The sequence below is a fragment of the Camelina sativa genome, chromosome 15, assembly GCF_030686135.1.
Source record: "Camelina sativa cultivar CO46 ecotype springtype chromosome 15, ASM3068613v1".
In the NCBI taxonomy this organism is placed as follows: domain Eukaryota; kingdom Viridiplantae; phylum Streptophyta; class Magnoliopsida; order Brassicales; family Brassicaceae; genus Camelina; species Camelina sativa.
Window position 1 is genome coordinate 22,858,955 of NC_141894.1, and position 21,693 is coordinate 22,880,647.

At 41.1% G+C, this 21,693-nt stretch overlaps 3 pseudogenes; all 3 read left to right on the forward strand.

The window, feature by feature from the left end:
• The first annotated feature begins 635 nt into the window (after window positions 1-635).
• On the forward strand, window positions 636-3,655 carry LOC147926936 (uncharacterized; annotated as a pseudogene).
• A 9,815-nt stretch (window positions 3,656-13,470) lies between these two features.
• On the forward strand, window positions 13,471-17,265 carry LOC147926937 (uncharacterized; annotated as a pseudogene).
• A 3,248-nt stretch (window positions 17,266-20,513) lies between these two features.
• On the forward strand, window positions 20,514-21,236 carry LOC104748639 (putative calcium-binding protein CML46 pseudogene; annotated as a pseudogene).
• Window positions 21,237-21,693: the final 457 nt, after the last annotated feature.

Genomic DNA, 21,693 nt, shown 5'->3' on the forward strand with positions numbered 1-21,693 from the left:
TTTAAAGATAACGTTTTGTATATTGTAAACGCTACAAATTATTTAAGCAGTATAATGAATGTGACGCGGGACTATTTTTTGGTTCGAGATCTTTATTATCCCGCTATTGAAAATGGTAAGAGGGAAAAAACTAATTTTTGTCTAAGGCAAAATAAAAGAAAACCGAAAAGTCATTTCTCATTTTTTTGCCACCATCGTATCAGTTCAGATCGACAAGTTCTTGATCTCTTTCGATATCACTCTCACTCGATTTCTCTCAATATCACTCGCTTTCTCAGTCTCTCCCTCTAATTCGCACTTTATATCACTCGATTTCTCAGTCTCTCAACGCGATTTCTCACAATATCCCTGGAATCTTCAATAGGTATGTCTTCATTCAATTGTAGCTTATTTGTTCGTTGGAATGGAAAACGATTTTCATTTGGGGTTCCAATTCTTGGGTTGTGTGAACATTGATGCGGAAGTTTGTGATTTTGGGTATCGATTTTGATTTTGGGTTTTGATTCTTAGTTTCGGTGAACATGCATGTCGAAGTTTGGCACATTTCTTGTTTCAATTTTGACTTTCTGTTTTGATTATGATTTTTGGGTTTCGATTTTATGATTGAAATTGTTCTTCATTTATCATTTTCAGAAATGGCGAAGACAAGAGGAGGAGGTCAAGTTGGTCCTCGTCGTAGTAGACGTAATCAAGGCTTGGAGGTAGAAGAGATAACAGCACAAGTTGCTCCAGCAGCAACACTAAAGGTGAATAAGAAAAGAAAAGCAAAGAAAGTGGCTAAGAGAAGCAAGAAAGTGGCTGCTCAAGATGATGAGGTAGAAGATGTTACACTGCAAGCAATGTCTGAAGGTGAGAAAGAAGATTCTAAGAAGGGTAATGACAAAGATGTAACACCTGATGCTGATCAGATTGAGAAAGCAATGTCTGATGATGAGAAAGAAGATTTTGAGAAGGATAATGAGAAAGATGTAACACCGGATGCTGATCAGACTGAGAAAGCAATGTCTGAAGATGAGATAGAAGATTATGAGAAGGGTTTAGAGAAAGATGTAACACCGGAGGCTGATCAGACTGAGAAAGTAATGTCTGAAGATGAGAAAAAGATTCTGAGATAGAAGCAGAAGCTTGTTTGATTGGACAAGAACAACAGGAGGATGAAGAAGAAGCTGGTAATATGGAAGAAGCTGCCAATATGGAAGAAGATGGAGTTGGCAGTGGTCAAGATAATGCGATTCCTAGCAACACTGATGAAGGAATTCAGGTACCGGAGGAAAGAGTGAAAGAAAGAAAAAAAAGAGGACCAACAAAGATGCGTAAAGTGGCTGAAAATCCTAATGAAAATGTTTCAGTTACTTTCACTGACTTTGGTGATCATGTTGGACCTGGTTCAATAACATTATCATCTTTTCTTGGTGTCCTTGTGAGGGAACACGTTCCGGTTACAATTTCTGATTGGAGGAAAGTTGATGCAGTTACTAAACAAGCAATGTGGGAAGAAATTCAGGTATACATTTATATGCAACTATTTTTTGTTGAACAGATATGAAACATGTTTGACATTTGCTTGTTGTATGTGATGCAGGGGAGGTTTAACTTGCAAGAAGAATGGCAGAGAGTTGTTATCTTGAAGCAAATGGGAAATATCTGGAGGGCTTAGAAGTCAAGGCTATTATCAAAAGTACGAGCTGCGAAGACTGCTGCAAAGAGAATAGATTTAAAACCCAGTAACATCCCATCCATTCAAGTGTGGAACTCTTGGGTTAGGAGCAAGACTAACTCAGCTTTCACGGTTAGTTATCTACAACTAAGTAACTTTCTTGTTTATATGTCATGTCTGATAGATTTAATCACACTGATATTTATAATGTAGGAAATAAGTAACAAGTACAGGAAGATGAAACAAAATCAGATTCTTCACACCACCAGCCACAAAGGAATGCTTCGTTTAGCTGATGATATGGTAATAGTAATGGTCAAATATCTATATATTTTGTATATCTTGTTAGAATAAAATGGTACTGAGATATTTATGTACTTTATATAGAAAAAAAAGAGTAGAGACCCAAGTAAAATGACGAGGAGTAAGGTATGGATTGCGGGACACACTCACGCTGATGGTAGACCTGTGAAGCCTCAATTTGCTGAGACTATTGTAAGAATTCTGGAACTTATTATATTGTGTATAATTAAATGTGTGTATAATTACAATCACTTGATAATCACTCTGAGTTTTCTTGTGTTTAAATGTTTGTATCAGGAACAAATACAATCACTTGATAGTCAAATGGACTCTACATCAACTGCTGATAACATAAGGGAAGATGCTGTGAGCAAGATTTTGGGAAAAGACAAACCTGGACGAGTTAGGGGGTTTGGTAGAGGGATTACGGCTACTAAGTTAGCATTTCTGCAATCTAGAGACGCAAAGATGGCAAAAATGGAAAGTGAGATTGAAGAGTTAAAGGGCATTATCCGAGACTTAGCTGGAAAGAAGGTAATCCATTTCGTTATTGTTCGGTCAATTGGTTTGGTTTTAAGACATTTACGAATTCCTTCTCCTTGTTTCAGAAAAGTAATGGTGATACTGAAACATCCGAGAGTATTGGTGGATTCAAAAAAGGAGCTAGAGCACAAATATGTGATTGGATTCAATCAGGAGATGTAGTTGTTGGTGAAGGAGAATTATGTTCTGTTGAACCGATGTACAAAATTGGTAATATACCAATTGATCCTAATGCAATGGCTGTCCTTGTTAAGTCAGCACTAAGCTCAGAAGCTTCTCTCTGGAGGCCTACAACCGATGTGCTATATCTTGAGGAAGCTGTGGGATGAAAAATACCTTGGCCAATGGACAAGGTGCTTTTGTATACGGATCCAGTCGTATCCATGGTAAAGTTGTCAAATCTTCTTTTCTTGTGGTGAAGTGATATATCTCTAATCATTATTTGTCTACATTTTAGCAAAATAAGAAAGGTGAAACTCGAAGATGTAAAATATATGATTGGACTAATGAAGACGATCAGGTTATTGCTGAAGGTGTTGTGTGCTCAACTAACTCCAAAAAGAAGGTTAACAATATACCTCTAGGTCCAAGTGCTGTTTGTATTGAAGTTGTGAAGGTTTTCAATGATAATGCTCATTTGTGGAGGCCACCTACTGAAGCTACTTTAATTGGTGATGCAATTAACGAGAAAATCGCATGGCCAGTCCTAAAGATTGACGTCACGGCTGCAACCACTACAGATGCAACACTACCTAAAGTCACGGTATGTTATTGAAATTAAGTTATTTCATTTGTTAATTTGTCTGTTGATTGATGTTGGAACTTTCATTTATGTTGGAACTTGCTTGTATTATTTGGTTTAAGTTGTAGAGTCCAGGCAGCAATAGTTCCACCAGAAGTCCAAAGCAGAAGTGTTATCTTTTAGATTGCAGCAACTCTGGACGTAAGGTAGCTCAAGGAAGAGCAGTTTCAACAGATCCGAACGAGACGTGCCATCATGTACCCATAGGTCCAAATGCAAGCAAGGTCTCGGTTGAAGTGGCTAAGATTGGTAATGCAAAGGTCTGGAGGCCAAATTCAGAGATTGAATACATTTCTGATGCAATAGGTTCAGTTGTAGCATGGCCAAATGATAAAATAAAGTTTGTGTGAATGGATGGGATTTTGCAATTGTTGGAATTTTTATTTGTATTGTAATGAATTTTTATTTTGATTAATGACTGATTAGCAATTGTTGGAATTTGTATTGTAATGAATTTGTATTTTGGTTAATGACTGATTAGCAATTGTTGGAATTTCGAAAATTAAACCGGTTTGGCTAATTAAACCAGTGCTGGAAATTTCAAAAACTAAACCGGTTTGGCTAATTAAACCAGTGCTGGAAATTTCAAAAATTAAACCGGTTTGGCTAATTAAACCAGTGCTGGAAATTTCAAAATTAAACCGGTTTTGCTAATTAAACCAGTGCTGGAAATTTCGAAATTAAACCGGTTTGGAGATGTCTAAATTAAATCGGTGCTGAAAATTTCGAAAATTAAACCGGTTTGGACATGTTTAAATTAAACATGTTTAAATTACATCGATTATGTCTAAATTAAACATGTTTCAATTATGTCTAAATTAAACCGGTTATGTCTAAACCGGATTGCTAAAAATTTGTATTGTTGTGCTTCCTTTGTGCTCTATAGTCATAAACATAAAATCAAAACTCTAAACCTCAAACATTATAGTTAAATTTCTAAATCCTAAAGTATAAAACATAAACACTAAACTCCAAAGTCTAAACCCTAAACCCTAACCCTAACCCTATACCCTAAACCCTAAACTAAGACTTAGTGTTGGAATACTAACTTATATTGATTGTTCTTAATTATAAAATTTATAATTATAAGAAATAATATTCTAAACATTGAAATACTTATATTGATATATTTTAAAAAAAGTAATTTATTTTATATGATAATTTTCGGATTTAAAATGAAAAAACAACTCTTAACCAATGAGAAGTAACCTCCCAGATTATAGGATGAATCCTACACCGTTAGATAACGCCGACTATGATCTCAGCCGTCCTTTCTTATTGTAGACGCGATTAATGTACACCGTTGATATGTCTTGCTAACTTTGATCTACCCGTTAATTGTTCTTAGCCAATAAGCAGTAACCTCCGAGATTGCAATCCTGGCGAAACCTACACCGTTGATCTGTCTAGCTAACTTTGATCTGAGCCATTATTGTTCTTAGCCAATGGTGACTAACCTCTGAGATCGCAAGCTTACAGAACACAACTGAAACAACCCTTCCCGTTTTTTTTTTTTTTTAATACCTTAATTTACTAGTGGTCCCATACCCACTAACATCCTAACAACAATCAATATCCGCGGAAAACCAAGCAAAACAAATTCCATTAAACCAAAAGAATTCCAACATCAATAAACCAATACTCAATAGCAACATAATCCAAATAAAGAAAATAACCAAAAGCTAACATCCTACAATGTTCCATTGACTTAATCTAGCAACCTAACAACAGCTAGACCACAATCAATCAAGCCTCTAGAACATCCTCCTCCTCATAGCCCTTTATTCCACGATCACACTTTTCCTTTACCTGCACACCACAAACAACAATTGAGATGCGTAAGTATTATCATAAATACTTAGTGAGGCCGTCCTCCCATCTACTGGGTTATACACACAAGCATATGAGACCCTCAAGTTTAAGCAAAACAAACAACACACAACAATACATCAAACCAGGAAAACAAGTCTCGGATAAGACCGGTGTCGACCGATGCTATGTCGGCGTCGACCGATGCTTCAAGAACAAGTGCCGACCGATGCTCCTCAGACGGTAACCATCGATGCTACTCAAAACGGTGTCGACCGATGCTCCTCAAAAGTGGTATCGATCGATGCCTCCTCTGCAGACACGATCCGCGCGAAACCCAGCGACGAACTCCGACTCCAATCAACCCAAAATCGACTCCAATCAAGTCTAACCATCTCGGAATTCACTAGAAATCACACAAACAACGAACCCAAGCAACAAAACAACACAAACAGCAAGGAAAACACTCAAACAAGAGAGATCTCATGCTTAGATCAACCATGGTCAAGCACTCACCTCAAGAACAGGAAGATTGGATTGAAAAACGTGGAAAGCAACACCTCCAGAAGCTTCCCCTTCGATTCCAGCAACAGCTAACCCTCCTACAGCCTCAGATCTCTCCAAAATCACCAAGAACAAGCCCAGAAAAATCTCAGGAGCGTTTTCTCTCTGACTCTCTCTTTTTCTCACTAAGCGGCGACTGAACACTTCCCAAAAACCCTTAAAATCGTCCTTAGACGCTTATAACACGATTTAGGGATTTAATTGAACCAAACCGAACCAATCGACAATTAAATCAAACCGGTCGAACCCAGAAATTAGTGGTGTCGATCGATGCCACAAGGGTGTCGATCGACACTCCTTCCAAAATCACAAAATCTGGTTCGCGGATGTTACAATTCTCCCCCACCAATATGGATTCGTCCCCAAATCCCGCAATACCGTCCATCTGCCAAGGACCTCCGTGCCACCGCCATCACGGCCCGCACGTCCCCAGACCGGACTAAACACCATCAGTCAAGGTTTCCCGTGCCACTGTCGCAACAGCCCGCACACCTCTGACTGACCCTCGAGGTCTCCCTCTAGCCAATATACTCGCATCATAACACTATTTGCTCACAACTCAGTGCTTCCCCCGTCCGTGGTCGCAACCAACGAATCATGCCGGCTCGCTATCATGCCAACCGCCTTAAGCTACGGCATCCAGGAAGTCACTCACACACACACTCCCCCCGCTCTTGGGTCGCAACCCTCGAGACATACCGACTCACTGCCGAGCCTCGGCTCGCAGCTACGGTATCCAGGGAGCCTCACATATCCCGCTCTTGGGTCGTCACCCTCAAGCGCGCTCTCGGATCGTCATCCGAAGCAACATACCACTCCCACTCTCTGGCCACAAAGTCCATCGAGCTATCGGTATCACGTGAGTTAGGCCCGCACGGCCTTGAGAAAAACAAATACTGATGCCAACGAGTATCTCCCGGCTAGATCTACCTCAACATTTCCACAAACCTTTCCTCTTTTAGAAACTTTCTAATTCTTGAAAATTTCCTTTTGTGGAAACTTCTATTCATGGAAACTTTCCAAAAATAGAAACCCGAGTTATTTCTCTTTTCCCCATGACAAAAACAGTCAAACATAAGGAAAAATACTCATCTTATTATTCTCAAAATGTCATAATCGTTACAATCTCAACAAAATTTCATCAGAAAAAAACCCAAAAATACAACAACCGGAGCCAACAACCCGCATCCCGAGCACCACCTCATCTTGATACTTAGTCGCACAACCAACCACCCCTAAGCGACCAAATATCAAGAGAGATGGGCTGGAATACTCCGTACCCGCTCCAGCCACGGACTACAACTCGGACCCGGCTAGACAAGCTCAAGTCGCGGTCTGCTTCTCAAACCACTTCTTAAACCTTGCCTTCATCCTCGCCTCGGGCTCCCAAGTCTGCTCCTCTACTCCGTCACAGTCCCACAGGACTCTCATCAAAGGAATCTTCTTCTTCCGAAGTTCCTTGACTCTCCTCTCGAGCACCCTCAATGGTCTCGCCTCTAAAGTCATGTTAGGCTGAAGATCCTCAGGAATCTTAGCTAACAACTGATCACCCTCGTGAAGACACTTCCTCAGCATCGACACATGAAATACCTTGTGGAACGCACGCATAACCTCAGGCAACTCCAACCGGTATGCCACTGGTCCCACCCGCTCAACTACTCTGAACGGTCCCATGTACCTCGGACTCAACTTAGTCTCTATCAGTTACCTGTTTGGACCCCGCAACATGGCCATCTTGAGGTACACTCTATCACCAACCTGAAACTCAAGATCCTTTTTCCTCCTATCAGCATAACTCTTCTGTCGATCCTGAGCCTCCTTCATGTTCAGCCTCAGAACCCGGATCTTCTCCGAGGTCTCCTGAACAAAATCTGCACCAAATATGCTCCTCTCCCCCACCTGAGTCCAACACAACGGTGTACGACACGGCCTCCCATAGAAAGCCTCATAAGGAGCCATCCCAATACTAGCCTGGTAGCTGTTGTTATAAGCAAACTCCACCAAGCTCAAGTGATCCGCCCAATGACCACCCCAATCCAGCACACACATCCTCAATAAATCCTCTAAAATCTGGATCGTCCTCTCTGACTGGCTGTCTGTCTGAGGATGATAGGCTGTACTCATATGCACCTTCGTGCCCATCTCTGCCTGAAACGCCCTCCAGAACACCGAAGTGAACTTGGAATCTCTATCAGACACAATACTAGCAGGCACCCCGTACAATCTGACTATCTCCCTCACATACTTCTTGGCCAAAACCGCTGCTCCATCAGTTTTCTTGATGGCCAGAAAATGTGCAGACTTAGTCAAACGGTCCATAATGACCCAAATAGCATCAAACGTCCTCGACACAGGTAAACCTACCACGAAGTCCATCATGATCAAATCCCACTTCCACTCAGGAATAGGCAAACTCTGTAGTAAACCACCAGGAACCTGATGCTCTGCCTTCACCAGCTGGCAAGTATCACACTTCGCCACCCAGTCAGCTACGTCCTTCTTCATCCCGACCCAGTGATAATACCGCTTGAGATCACGGTACATCTTGGTCGCCCCTGGATGAATAGAGAACTTGCTCGAATGAGCCTCTCTCAGTATCTCCTGCCTCAAATCCTCACCCTTGGGCACACAGATCCGACCATGCACAAGGATAGTACCATTAGCAGAAACCTGATACTCTGCACCTGCAGCCTTAGAGGCATTCATCAGCCCCTCATCGCTCTCCTGAGCAATCCTCACTCTGCTCAACAAGTCCGCTCTATCAGCTGCCTCCAAACCCAAAGGTTCCTGTGAGATAGCACACAAACTCAATGCACTAATCTCACCTACCAATGCCTCCATATCCTGCTCCTGAGCCGAAGCCACCCGCTTCCGACTCAAGGCATCCGCAACCAAATTAGCTTTACCAGGATGGTAAGCTATATCCAGATCATAATCCGCTACCAACTCCATCCAACGCCTCTGCCTCAAATTCAGCTCAGGCTGAGTAAAAATGTACTTCAGACTCTTGTGATCTGTAAATACCTGTACCTTCCCACCATACAGATAGGATCTCCAAATCTTAAGAGCAAAGATCACTGCTGCCATCTCCAAATCATGAGTAGGATAATTAGCTTCATGCTTCCGCAACTGCCGCGAAGCATAAGCTATAACCTTCCCCTGCTGCATAAGTACACAACCCAACCCCACTCTAGAAGCATCTGTATACACAACAGAAGGCTCGTCCTGCTCAGGCAGTGCTAACACCGGCGTGGTAGTCAACATCTGCTTGAGACTTGCAAAACTTGCCTCACACTCCGGTGACCATACAAATGGAACATCCTTCCCTGTAAGCTTAGTCATCGGCTGAGCCATACTCGCAAAACTCCAAACAAACCTCCTGTAGTAACCTGCTAACCCCAGGAAACTCCGAATCTCAGTGGCACTCTGCGGCCTCGGCCACTCCCTGATGGACTGAATCTTCTCTGGATCCACTGAAACTCCCTCAGCTGAAACAATATGACCCAAGAACCCCATCTCACGCTGCCAGAAACTGCACTTACTCAGCTTAGCAAACAACTTCTGCTCCCTCAGCTTCTCCAACACTGCTCTCAAATGTACTGCATGCTCCTCAGGACTCTTAGAATATACCAGGATGTCGTCGATGAAAATGATGACTGACACGTCCAGAAACTCCTGGAACACGCTGTTCATCAATCTCATAAACGCAGCTGGCGGGTTTGTCAACCCAAACGGCATCACCACAAACTCGTAGTGCCCATATCTCGTCCTGAAGGCTGTCTTCCTCACATCTGCCTCATGTATAGGAATCTGATGATATCCTCATGCCAAATCGATCTTGGAGAACCAAGTAGCACCCCTCAACTGATCCAACAACTCATCAATCCTCGGGAGAGGGTACTTGTTCTTCACAGTCACTCGGTTCAAACCCCGATAGTCAATACACAACCGAAAACTCCCATCCTTCTTCTTAACGAACAGCACCAGAGCTCCCCACGGTGAACAACTAGGACGGATAAAACCCTTGCTCAACAAATCTTCCAACTGCTTCTTCAGCTCTGCCATCTCTGCTGGAGCCATCCTGTAAGGAGCCTTGGATAACGGCATCGTCCCCGGTTCCAGCTCAATAGTAAAAGGATCCGACCGAGATGGTGGTAATCCCTGCAATGACTGGAACACATCCTCAAAGTCCTCCACAACCGGAATACCGCTAACCGTAGACTTCCCCACTGACTCTGGCATAGATATAGTAACCAGATAAGCGTCACGGCCCTTCTCGATCATCTTCCCTGCCTGAACGGCTGAGATCACGAGACTCCCCGAAGTCGGTCTAATACCCTGAAACACCAACTTCCCTCCTGGGCGCTCAAACTCCACTCTACCCCGATAGCAGTCCAAATGCACCTTATACCGATGCAACCAATCCATACAAAGAATGACATCATACAACTCCACTGGGCTGATAAGCAAATCCGCTGGCCACGACTCCCCTGCGATCTGAATATCAACTCCTCCAGCTCGTCCAATAACCCTCAGGAACTTGCCTCCCGCAACTCTGACAACTCCTGAACGCTCTCCAGAATCCCCTCTGATACCCGCACTCTCGGCACACTCTGGAGTAATGAAGCTATGAGAAGCTCCAGAATCAAACATAACATGGGACTTAAACCCGCCCACCAACAAGGTCCCTACACAAATCTCATGTGTTGAGAACCTAACACTTGACCACGAGCAAAAACAAATATAAACTGAACTATTGAATTGACTAAGTTCGAATCTCAGAAGTTATACCTGTGATCGCTCCTGCACTAGTGCCACCGGGCTCCTGGGTCGAGTACACCTGAGTCGTCGGCTCAATCCAACCACCGGCTGCACACCGTGCTGCACACCCTGCTGCACCCCTGGCTGAGCTCCAGCCTGCAACACTGCTACTGCCCTCTGCTGCAACTTGGGGCAACGAGGCTTGATATGCCCCGTCTCTCTGCAGTAGTAACACACTCGAGTATCTGTCCGCGGCTCCGTCACCGCCCGCTGCTCTGTCACTGTCCGCTGCTCACCCCTCTGTGGACAGCTAGTCACCTTGTGGTCTCTACTACCACACCCAAAGCATCTCGCACCCCCGTGCCTCGACCTCGGCATAACATCAAACTTCCGTTTCTGCCCCTGCGCAAGCTTCCCGCCCTTGCTAGGAACAGAAAGCGGCTGAGACTGTTGTGGCTGCACTGAAGAACCGACCACTACCACCTGTGACCTCAAGTCATCCTCTATCCCAGCTGCAACCTCAACCAACTCCGCTCTCGTAGTATAGCTCCTCACTCTGCACCGAGTCCTCAAATCATCCCGCAGAGCCAACAAAAACCTCCGCACCTGAGCCGCCTCTGGCTCCCATGGCCTGCCTGCATACCCCACAAGCCGACTGAACTCTGCATCCAGCTCCCGCACTGTACGGTCTCCCTGAGTCAACCCCAAGAACCGTGCCTCCATGCAATCAAGTGCCTCCTGAGGAAAATACTTGGAGTTAAACTCCCCCACAAAATCTCCCCAAGACATACCCTGCTGCACCCTCCGTGCTGTCACCGACCTCCACCACACACGTGCATCTCCTGACAAGTAAAACACTGCCAGATCCACCCTGTACCGGTCGGGACACCTAAGCGAAAGGAAAATATCCTCCATCCGCTCTCTCCACTCATCCGCTACACTTGGATCAGTACTTCCTGAGAAATACCCTGCTCCCACATGCCGCAGCTGCTCCATCATCCGAACATACTGAGCATCCACTACCTCGGCCCCCGGCTGCACACCTGCCTGCAAACCCGCTGCAGGCTGCACCACTGGAACATGTCCACCACCACTGGCGGCACTACTGGATCCTGCCCACCAACCACTGGCGGCACTACTGGATCCTGCCCACCAACCACTGGCGGCACAACTGCTGGAAGTCGCTGTAAAGCCTGAGCTACCTGAGCAAGCAAGTCCATCAAGACATCCTCCCTGCTCGGAGCACCCCCAGCTGCAACCCTCACACCCGGGGCAACACCGTGACCGACACCGGGCCCATCCGCCCTGCCGTCACCCAAACCAGCCTGGTCTCCAGACACACTAGGATGAACCTGTGACTCCGCCACCTCCTCACTCGCCATGCTCTGGGTCACACTCACACTAGCCTCAGGAACCTGACCTCGTCCCCGACCACGACCACGACCACGCCCACGACCACGACCACGACCGCGACCAACAGCATCCTCACTTCTAACCATCTGTATCATCCAAGAACAGAAGGCTAAGCAAACAATAATTCTAATACACAAAAACACAACTTACCGTGGAACCACAATCAGGCTCGAAGAGGATGTTCTAGGACTTCATGCCACACACAATTGCCAATCACACAATCAATTATAGCATGGAATCCTAAACATCACAGCAAAAGCACAATGAACCCTAGACCTAGAACCGTAAGGGCTCTGATACCAAAATGAAACAACCCTTCCCGTTTTTTTTTTTTTTTAATACCTTAATTTACTAGTGGTCCCATACCCACTAACATCCTAACAACAATCAATATCCGCGGAAAACCAAGCAAAACAAATTCCATTAAACCAAAAGAATTCCAACATCAATAAACCAATACTCAATAGCAACATAATCCAAATAAAGAAAATAACCAAAAGCTAACATCCTACATTGTTCCATTGACTTAATCTAGCAACCTAACAACAGCTAGACCACAATCAATCAAGCCTCTAGAACATCCTCCTCCTCATAGCCCTTGATTCCACGATCACACTTTTCCTTTACCTGCACACCACAAACAACAATTGAGATGCGTAAGTATTATCATAAATACTTAGTGAGGCCGTCCTCCCATCTACTGGGTTATACACACAAGCATATGAGACCCTCAAGTTTAAGCAAAACAAACAACACACAACAATACATCAAACCAGGAAAACAAGTCTCAGATAAGACCGGTGTCGACCGATGCTATGTCGGCGTCGACCGATGCTTCAAGAACAAGTGCCGACCGATGCTCCTCAGACGGTAACCATCGATGCTACTCAAAACGGTGTCGACCGATGCTCCTCAAAAGTGGTATCGATCGATGCCTCCTCTGCAGACACGATCCGCGCGAAACCCAGCGACGAACTCCGACTCCAATCAACCCAAAATCGACTCCAATCAAGTCTAACCATCTCGAAATTCACTAGAAATCACACAAACAACGAACCCAAGCAACAAAACAACACAAACAGCAAGGAAAACACTCAAACAAGAGAGATCTCATGCTTAGATCAACCATGGTCAAGCACTCACCTCAAGAACAGGAAGATTGGATTGAAAAACGTGGAAAGCAACACCTCCAGAAGCTTCCCCTTCGATTCCAGCAACAGCTAACCCTCCTACAGCCTCAGATCTCTCCAAAATCACCAAGAACAAGCCCAAAAAAATCTCAGGAACGTTTTCTCTCTGACTCTCTCTTTTTCTCACTAAGCGGCGACTGAACACTTCCCAAAAACCCTTAAAATCGTCCTTAGACGCTTATAACACGATTTAGGGATTTAATTGAACCAAACCGAACCAATCGACAATTAAATCAAACCGGTCGAACCCAGAAATTAGTGGTGTCGATCGATGCCACAAGGGTGTCGATCGACACTCCTTCCAAAATCACAAAATCTGGTTTGCGGATGTTACAACAACTCATCTTTAGGGTTTACCAAAACTTCCCCAACTCTTCCTTTGTGTTCACCAAATCGTTTCAGAACGGATCCATCTCCATCGTGACCAAATGGATAAGACATGGATTTCACTGCCAAGGTATACAGTAAATTCAATTATTTTTGTTGCCAAATGAAAATCTAAATTCTTTTCCAATTTTCATTTCAAAAAAATCTAAATTCTTTTCGATGTAGGAATAGCATCGAGTACTTAGAAGGAGCAACGGAATTTGCCAATTCATCAGCAAGAAGATTGGGCAATCTATCTTAAATGCTATACCCATGTAGAGATTGCCGCAATGTATGAAATTGTTGAAATCTAGTGATAAGGGGTATGGATAAGAAGTATAAGATTTCTTGTTGGAGTATTCATGGTGAAAAAAGAGCATCTACAGAAGACAGTGGTCCTCAACATGAAACAGAGGCATTTGACTTGGTTAAGACAGCATTCTCTATGGGTGAAGGTGAACCAAATCAGAGTAATAATGATGAAGCATTAGAGGCAAACGACGGTGAAGCAGTAGAGGAAACTGAGTTTAGGAAAAAGTTAAGAGAAGCTGAAACTCCATTGTACTCTGATTGTATCAAATACACAAAGGTTTCAGCAATTATGGGACTTTACAGATTCAAGGTTAAGAGTGGTGTGTCAGAGAACTACTTTGATCAGCTGTTGGATTTAATTCAGGACATGCTTCCTGAAGACAATGTACTTCCGAAGAGTTTAGCTGCAATAAAAATAATTTCTGAAGATATTTGGTTTCGGATACGAAAATATTCATGCTTGCAAGAATGATTGCATACTATATAGGAAGGAGTTTGAGAAGTTAGATAGCTGTCCAAGATGCAAAGTTTCAAGATGGGAGAAGGATAAGCACAGTAATGAGATAAAGGTTGGGATTCCAGCAAATGTCCTTAGATATTTTCCAATCAAAGACAGATTTAGGAGGATGTTTAGATCAAAAAAGATGGCTGAAGATTTGCGGTGGCACTATACCAATGGCACTGAAGATGGTACAATGCGACACCCCGTTGATTCTATATCATGGGCACAAGTGAATGCTACATGGCCAGACTTTGCTGCTGAGGAATCTTCGACTTGGAATTTCTACAGATGGGGTTAACCCTTTCGGTATGCAAAACACCAATCACAGCACATGGCCAGTGTTGTTGGTGAACTATAACACGCCTCCGACTATGTGTATGAAGGCTGAAAATATAATGTTGACTTTGTTGATCCCTGGTTCAACAGCTCCTGGGAATAACATAGATGTTTACTTGGCACCACTGATAGACGATTTAAAAGATTTGTGGACTGAGGGTGTTGAAGTCTATGACTCATTTGCGAAGGAGAATTTCATGCTTAGAGTCATGGTGCTTTGGAGTATCAGTGACTATCCAGCCTTAGGAACATTGTCTGGATGTAAAGTGAAGGGGAAACAAGCCTGCAATGTATGTGGAAAAGATACACATTCCAGATGGCTTAAGTTTAGCCGTAAGTTTGTCTATATGGGGAATAAAAAGAGACTACCGCCTGGCCATCGTTACAAATATAAAAAAGCTTGGTTTGACAACACTGTTGAGGAAGGGAATGCCCAAAGGATACAAACTGGCGCTGAAATATATGAGACACTACAGGCTTTTAGGAATGATTTTGGAAAACCTCTACACAAGGAAATTAAAAGAAAAAGAACTGAGTTGGAAGATGATGAAGTGGATCAAGAAGAAGAGTGAGAAGAATCAAATGATCTATGGCGGTGGAAGAAGAGATCAATATTCTTTGAACTACATTACTGGAAGGTAAAGTAAAGTAATTGAACTATATTCTCTTATTGTTGGATTTGAATAAGCTAGCCTAACAGTTTATTGCTTAATATGTTAGGATTTGCATGTTCGTCATAATATTGATGTTATGCACGTAGAAAAAAATGTGTCAGATGCTATATTGTCTATCTTGATGCAAAGTGCTAAGTCCAAAGATGGTTTGAAAGAAAGAAAAGACTTAGAAGATATTGGAATCAGAAATCACTTGCACACAGAGGTAAGGGGAAAGAAAACATACTTACATCCAGCAGCCTACTGGTTATCCAAGAAAGAAAAGACCATTTTCTGCCAAAGGTTATCTAAGTTTAGAGGTCCTGATGGTTATTGTGGTAATATTGCGAATAGTGTTTCAGTTAACCCTCCAAATATAGGTAGTTTAAAGTCGCATGATCATCATGTCCTAGTACAGAACTTGTTACCAGCTGCATTAAGAGGGTTGTTACATAAGGGTCCTAGGATTGCCATTACTAGATTATGCAGTTACTTCAACAGGTTGTGTCAACGCATCATCGACCCGGAGAAACTAATGACAATGGAGACAGAGTTTGTGGAAACAATGTGTCAACTGGAGTGCTTCTTCCCTCCATCCCTTTTTGATATTATGTTCCACCTTCCAATTCATCTATCAAAAGAGGCACGTTTGGGAGGACCAGTACACTTCCGCTGGATGTATCCCTTCGAAAGGTTAGATGTACTCATTTGCTTAAATATATGTATTTACTGCAATTATGTTCAACTAATATTCATTTCTTGACTGAGTTATAGGTACATGAAAATACTTAAAGGTTTTGTTAAGAATCATGCAAGGCCAGAAGCATGTATGGCGGAGGGGTATTTAGCTGGAGAATGTGTTGCATTTTGTTTAGAGTTCCTTAAAGAATCAGTACCAGTTCAAGAAACAGTTAATCGCAATGAAGATATTGAGACTGATAGAAGCATGGTTGAAGGTCGACCTCTGCAGAAGGGTATAGAAGTTACCCTATCAGATAAAGATAGAGACACTGCACATCGCTATGTGCTAATGAACATGGCATCTTTGGATCCTTATATTGAGTAAGAGGTAACCCATTATGTTTCATCTACTAATTATTATTATAATTTCATTCTCAAAACTGTTGTTTAATGTAAAATCATGATGCATTTAGAAGAATTACAAGCTAATGATGCTCGATGTGCTAAAAATGAAACTTTGTTATGGAAAAAACATACTGAGCAGTTTGCACAATGGCTTAAAATAAAGGTTTCCAGATGCAACTTGTCTTCTTGATTATTTGTTATACAGCTGTTAAATTGATTGATTAGCTTGTTAGGTTCATGATAATGTTTTGCTTGATGACTTGTTAGCTTATCTTGTAGCTTGATGGCTGGTCTTCTTGGACCAGATTGTTAGCTTATCTTGTAGCTTGATGAATGGTTAGCTTAGCTTGTAGCTGGATGACTAGTTTTCTTGCCACTGATTGTTAGTTACATGATCACGTTTTGCATAGTGACGGGTTAGCTTAAGTTGTATCTTGATGACTGGTCTTCGTGATTATCATTTCAGTACTTCAGCTTGATGATCAAGGTTGGAATTTTATTGTGGCAGGTTCATTCAGACTCAACAATTAGTCATTCTAAGGAGATAAGGTGGTTGGCATTTGGACCAAGAAATGTTGCTTTAGCACATAAAGGATTTATCATTAATGGGCAACGGTTTCACACAGATGCGGTTAAGCGGAAGACACAAAACAGTGGAGTAACTTATGAAGCATTTAGCATGTGTAGATCAAGTGCTCGAGATATGAGGCAAGTGGCTGATATGCTTACATATTATGGAGTGATAAAAGAGATTTTACTTATGGACTATCACATGTTCAAAGTGCCGCTGTTTAGATGCAATTGGGCCAACACAGGGAATGGTGTGAAGGAGGAAGATGGTTTCACTCTTGTCAACCTTTATTTGAACCAAACAGCCTATTTGAAAGATCCATTCATTCTACCTTCTCAAGCAAAACAGGTTTTCTATTCTAGGGAAGATGATAATTCAAATTGGTATGTTGTTATGAGAGCACCACCTAGAGGCTATCATGAGTTGGAAATAGAAGAGGATTTAGGTGTTGCACCTTTGCCTGTCCAAGAAGTTGATGATTTGGATGATGAAGCTTGTGATGATGATAGTGTTTATGTTAGGGATGATTGTGAAGGCTTGTTAGTGGTAGATTGATAGGTGTTTGTGGTTTTTGTAAACAATGAATTTTGTTATGGTTTTCTGAACATTTATATATATTTATATATTTTGTATTAACTTTAATTGGTTTTTTTTACAAATATTTTATTTTAAATAATAAATAATTCGTAATTCATTTTAATAAATAAATTTTGAATAATTTAAAAACAAACTAATAACACGAAACATTTGCTATTTTTGCTATAGGTAAAATCAAATTAATGAGTTTTAATAGCATTTGTATCATGTTATTATAAATATTAACAATTGCACAGAAGACAACGCTATCGTTGTATAGTTAACTATAGCAAACCGGCAATCCGCTAATAAAAGTGTCCGACCTACTATAACGGGCGATCTCAGAGCGTTTTAGGAAACGCTATAATTGTAAACTCATAGCGTTTAACGGCCGCTATTCATACCCACATTTCCTGTAGTGCATGAAGAGAAAGAAAGAGAGTTAAGGCTGAAGAACCAAGGTCCGGAGTCCAACTCGACTGCACACTCGACCAGACACTCGACCGTGTGCTGAGGAGGACTCGACCGAGTGGAGGATGCACGAGAGAAGCCAGCTCGACCTGCCACTCGACCGAGCACAGGTCGAGTTGACCGAGCACAGGTCGAGTTGACCGAGCCGTTGACTATTTTGTCTTTAGTATTTTTAGGGCTTCCACTCCCTCTCCTATATAAAGCCTTGCACCTGCTGCCACCAAAAGAGTCCAGCTTTTTAGATATTCTCTAAACCTAGTTTTTACCTTTTTGGGAATTATTCCTTTTGCATTTTTATTTTTCTTAGATCTTGTACTTGTTTTTAAGGAGAAAAGACTAAATTCTTCAATATTGTTAGTTTCATAACTTTCTTAATATAGAGAATTCGAGTTTGATTCTTTCTCCAATATTGTAGATCTTTGTTTCATCTTTCTAATGATGCAAGTTTCGTATTTTTCTGGGTTTTTGACTTTGTTCATCATGTGTTCTTGTGAGTAGTTCTCTAGGATCTTGAGGATGGGTTAGGCTGGATTGATCTTGTTGTTTGTTTGATTTGGTCAAGCTTGATTGTTGTAGATCTCTTCTAGGCTAGATGTTCTTAATGCTGATCCTATATCTGAGAAGGTAGGGTTTGATTTCAAGCATCTTAGCATCACACCAATGTTTAAGGAGCATAGATAAGGCTAGATCTAGAGCTTACCATTAGGCTTGCTAAGAGATTAGAGGTCTTGTTTGGTTTGAGATGTATTGCTTAATGCCTGCTTGTGTAGATTCTTTACTTTGTGAGAACAAGTCTAGAGATGCATAGGTTTGATTGTTTCTTGCCATGAGAGTGGATGAAACTTGTCTTAGATTTATATGTCTAGAGATTAGCTCAAAGCTGTTTGAGGTTTGTTGACCAAGTTAGATAACCACAATGATTAGTTCAGCCCATGAATCCCTCCTCAAGGCCTTCTTTGTTTATTGATTTTTAAGTCTTAATCCTGCTGCTAGCTTGTTGTTTGATACGTTTTTGCATTGCTCTGTTTTTATTGTGTTGCTCTGTTTTTGCGTTTAGTCCAGCTCGACCCTGCACTCGATCTACACTCGATCGAGTGCTTGCTCGAGTTCTTCCCCATAATTCTTGTTTATGCTTTGTAGTTGTCTCTGTTTCATTCTAGTTTCATTTCTGTTGCATTCACTTAGCTTCCTGTTCATTACTTGCCTTGCATTAGTTCATTTCTTGCATTACAATAGTTTCTATTTCTGTTCTTGTTTTATAACTGCTATAATTATTCTGTTTCATTTGCATTTAGCTCTTAGTTCTTGTAGTTTTACTTTCTGCATTTTACATTTTCATCATAGGATTGTTAGTGACAAACATCCTTTACATTTGGCTTGACTTAGTCTCATATGCATGTCTTAATTGTTCACAAACACTCAGATAGGATTGACACCTCTTATACTGCAACTGCATAAGGGGAATTGAAACACCTTACCATCCATTCATTCATATCTCACCATTGCATACATTCATTATCCACACCACCAAATAAATACTTGTTTCAGTGAGAATGACTACTTCTAATCATTGAGTGTCAATTTTTTGTTTTAAATTCATCTTCTTTGGTTCATGAAATTGTTGTTTTTGGTGGATTTGGTGACAGAGACCGATGATGATTTGAAGATTTCGTCTTTAATCCTCTCAAGCAGCTTTTCCCAACCACAAGGTGATTATTCTTTCTCTGTTGAATTCCCCTTTTGTTGTTAGCTCCGCCTTATCATGAGAGTTTTGCTATGGAATTAGCATATTGGAGGAGAAACTACTGCTGCACTCGGTGTGACAGAACTAACTGATGAACAAACTTGAATTGTTTGTCCTCTTGATGGAACAACTAATTTCGTTCATGGGTAACATATATATTTAGATACGTTTTTGCCTAATTTCCATTTGAATGAATGTGTGTGTTTTGATTATGCAGAAACTCCAAAATTGTTAGCTGACTTACTTTAGGCAATAGAGAATTTAATAAATGTCTACGTTTGTGAGGGTCCGGTCTTAGGTAGTTTTCAGCGACTACTTTTACAGTTCTTTGATGTGGCTAATTGAGAAAAGAATCTCATTAGTCAAATCGCCTTCGATAAAACAAGTGCAAAATTCATAAATATATCTTATAACATAATTTTTTTACTATGTTTTACTTATAAACTTTTATAAACGTAATACATGTAGATGAGGAAATGGAAATCGTGGGAGAAAGAGACTCAAAGAGTAGAGTATCTAGCAGCAAACAGTGAGATTCTGTATTTTCTACTACTAAACTACATGCAATACATATCACTAATTTCTTATTTGATGAAATTTGTTAAATCATTTTTCTTCTTCTGTAATTTAAAGATCCAAATAGGTTTAGAATGACTGGAGATACCACATTTGCTCGACGACACCTCATTTCTTGGACTGAAACATCGTTTCAACTTTAAATTGTAAGTTAGTACATAGTCTCCATCTTTTCTAATAACTTTATTAGTGAGCAGATGTCTCAAATACAAAGATTAGTAATTACTATCTCTTTTGCTTTTATAAGAAATGTTTCTTCAGTCAATTTTTCAACTCGGTGGCGAAAATTGATTAACCATAGAGTAGAAGAGTTCATTTTCATCAAGTTATGACTGAGAACCATTTTTATAGCTTTATAACCATGGAGAATAAGAGTTCATTGTCAAAATGCAACCAGTTCACTTCTTTTTCTTTCCCTTTGTTTGGTATGATCAAATCTTTGTCATCTGTCTTTTCAGATGGTTTTTTTTGCTCAAGCATTTGTCTCCAAGTTGTGGCCTCTTCTTCAGCACCAACAATGTGTTTCTGAGAAGCAGAGCAAAGATCTCGACTTTCAAACTTCGATCAAACGCGAAGATTATGACGATGATGATGATGGTCTTTTCAGAGAATATGTAGTGATGGTGATGAAGTGCTTAGGCCTTCTCGCTGATCCATGAAGCGGCTGATCCATGAAGCGAGGGGCTTCAAACGACACAGTTCAAGGAGCTTTGTAATCTGTTTGAAGAGAAAGTGCCAAGCTTGGAGAAAGTGAAGCAAGAAGACATCAAACAGAGATGGTTTATCGATGCAATAAATTTGCCAAGCATTTTGACTGCCCTTGGCTTAAAGCAAGGATCTAACGGTAAGCGTTGCAGGAGAATGATCAGATCATTTGATGGAAGTAAAGACGAATTGATTTCTATTGATTTGTGAAATTCATGGAGAACAATCTATTAGTTTATTATCCCTTTTTTCTTCTTGCCTTGTCTGTTAATATTGTTGTCTCGAAACCTTTTTAAAATTTCTGAACTGTCATAAAAAATTCACTAAAACTAATGAGAATGGAGATAATTGTCACAGACTTGAATACTCTTCGAAAACATAGAGGCTAAGCCTAACAAATGCCGTCAAATTTGTTATATTCACACCTATAATCGTAATTATATTTATAAAGTACAGACAAAGAATTATGAGCTTATGACTTCACAATTTCAAATATACACCAAAATATTGACAAAATACCTTAAACGAGTGGCCAACTAATGTTTATGGAAAATACTAATATTATATAATTAAAAATTTATTACTTAAAAGGGTTTATTAATTGACCAAATATATGTTTTGCCGTTGTTTTTTGAAGTAATTTAATTTATTTATTGAGTACATATAATTTCAGAAACCATAATTCAACTTTGATTAAAGTCCGGTCTATTTTCAGTATTAGGACAAGAAATCGTATATGCTAACTAAAACGGG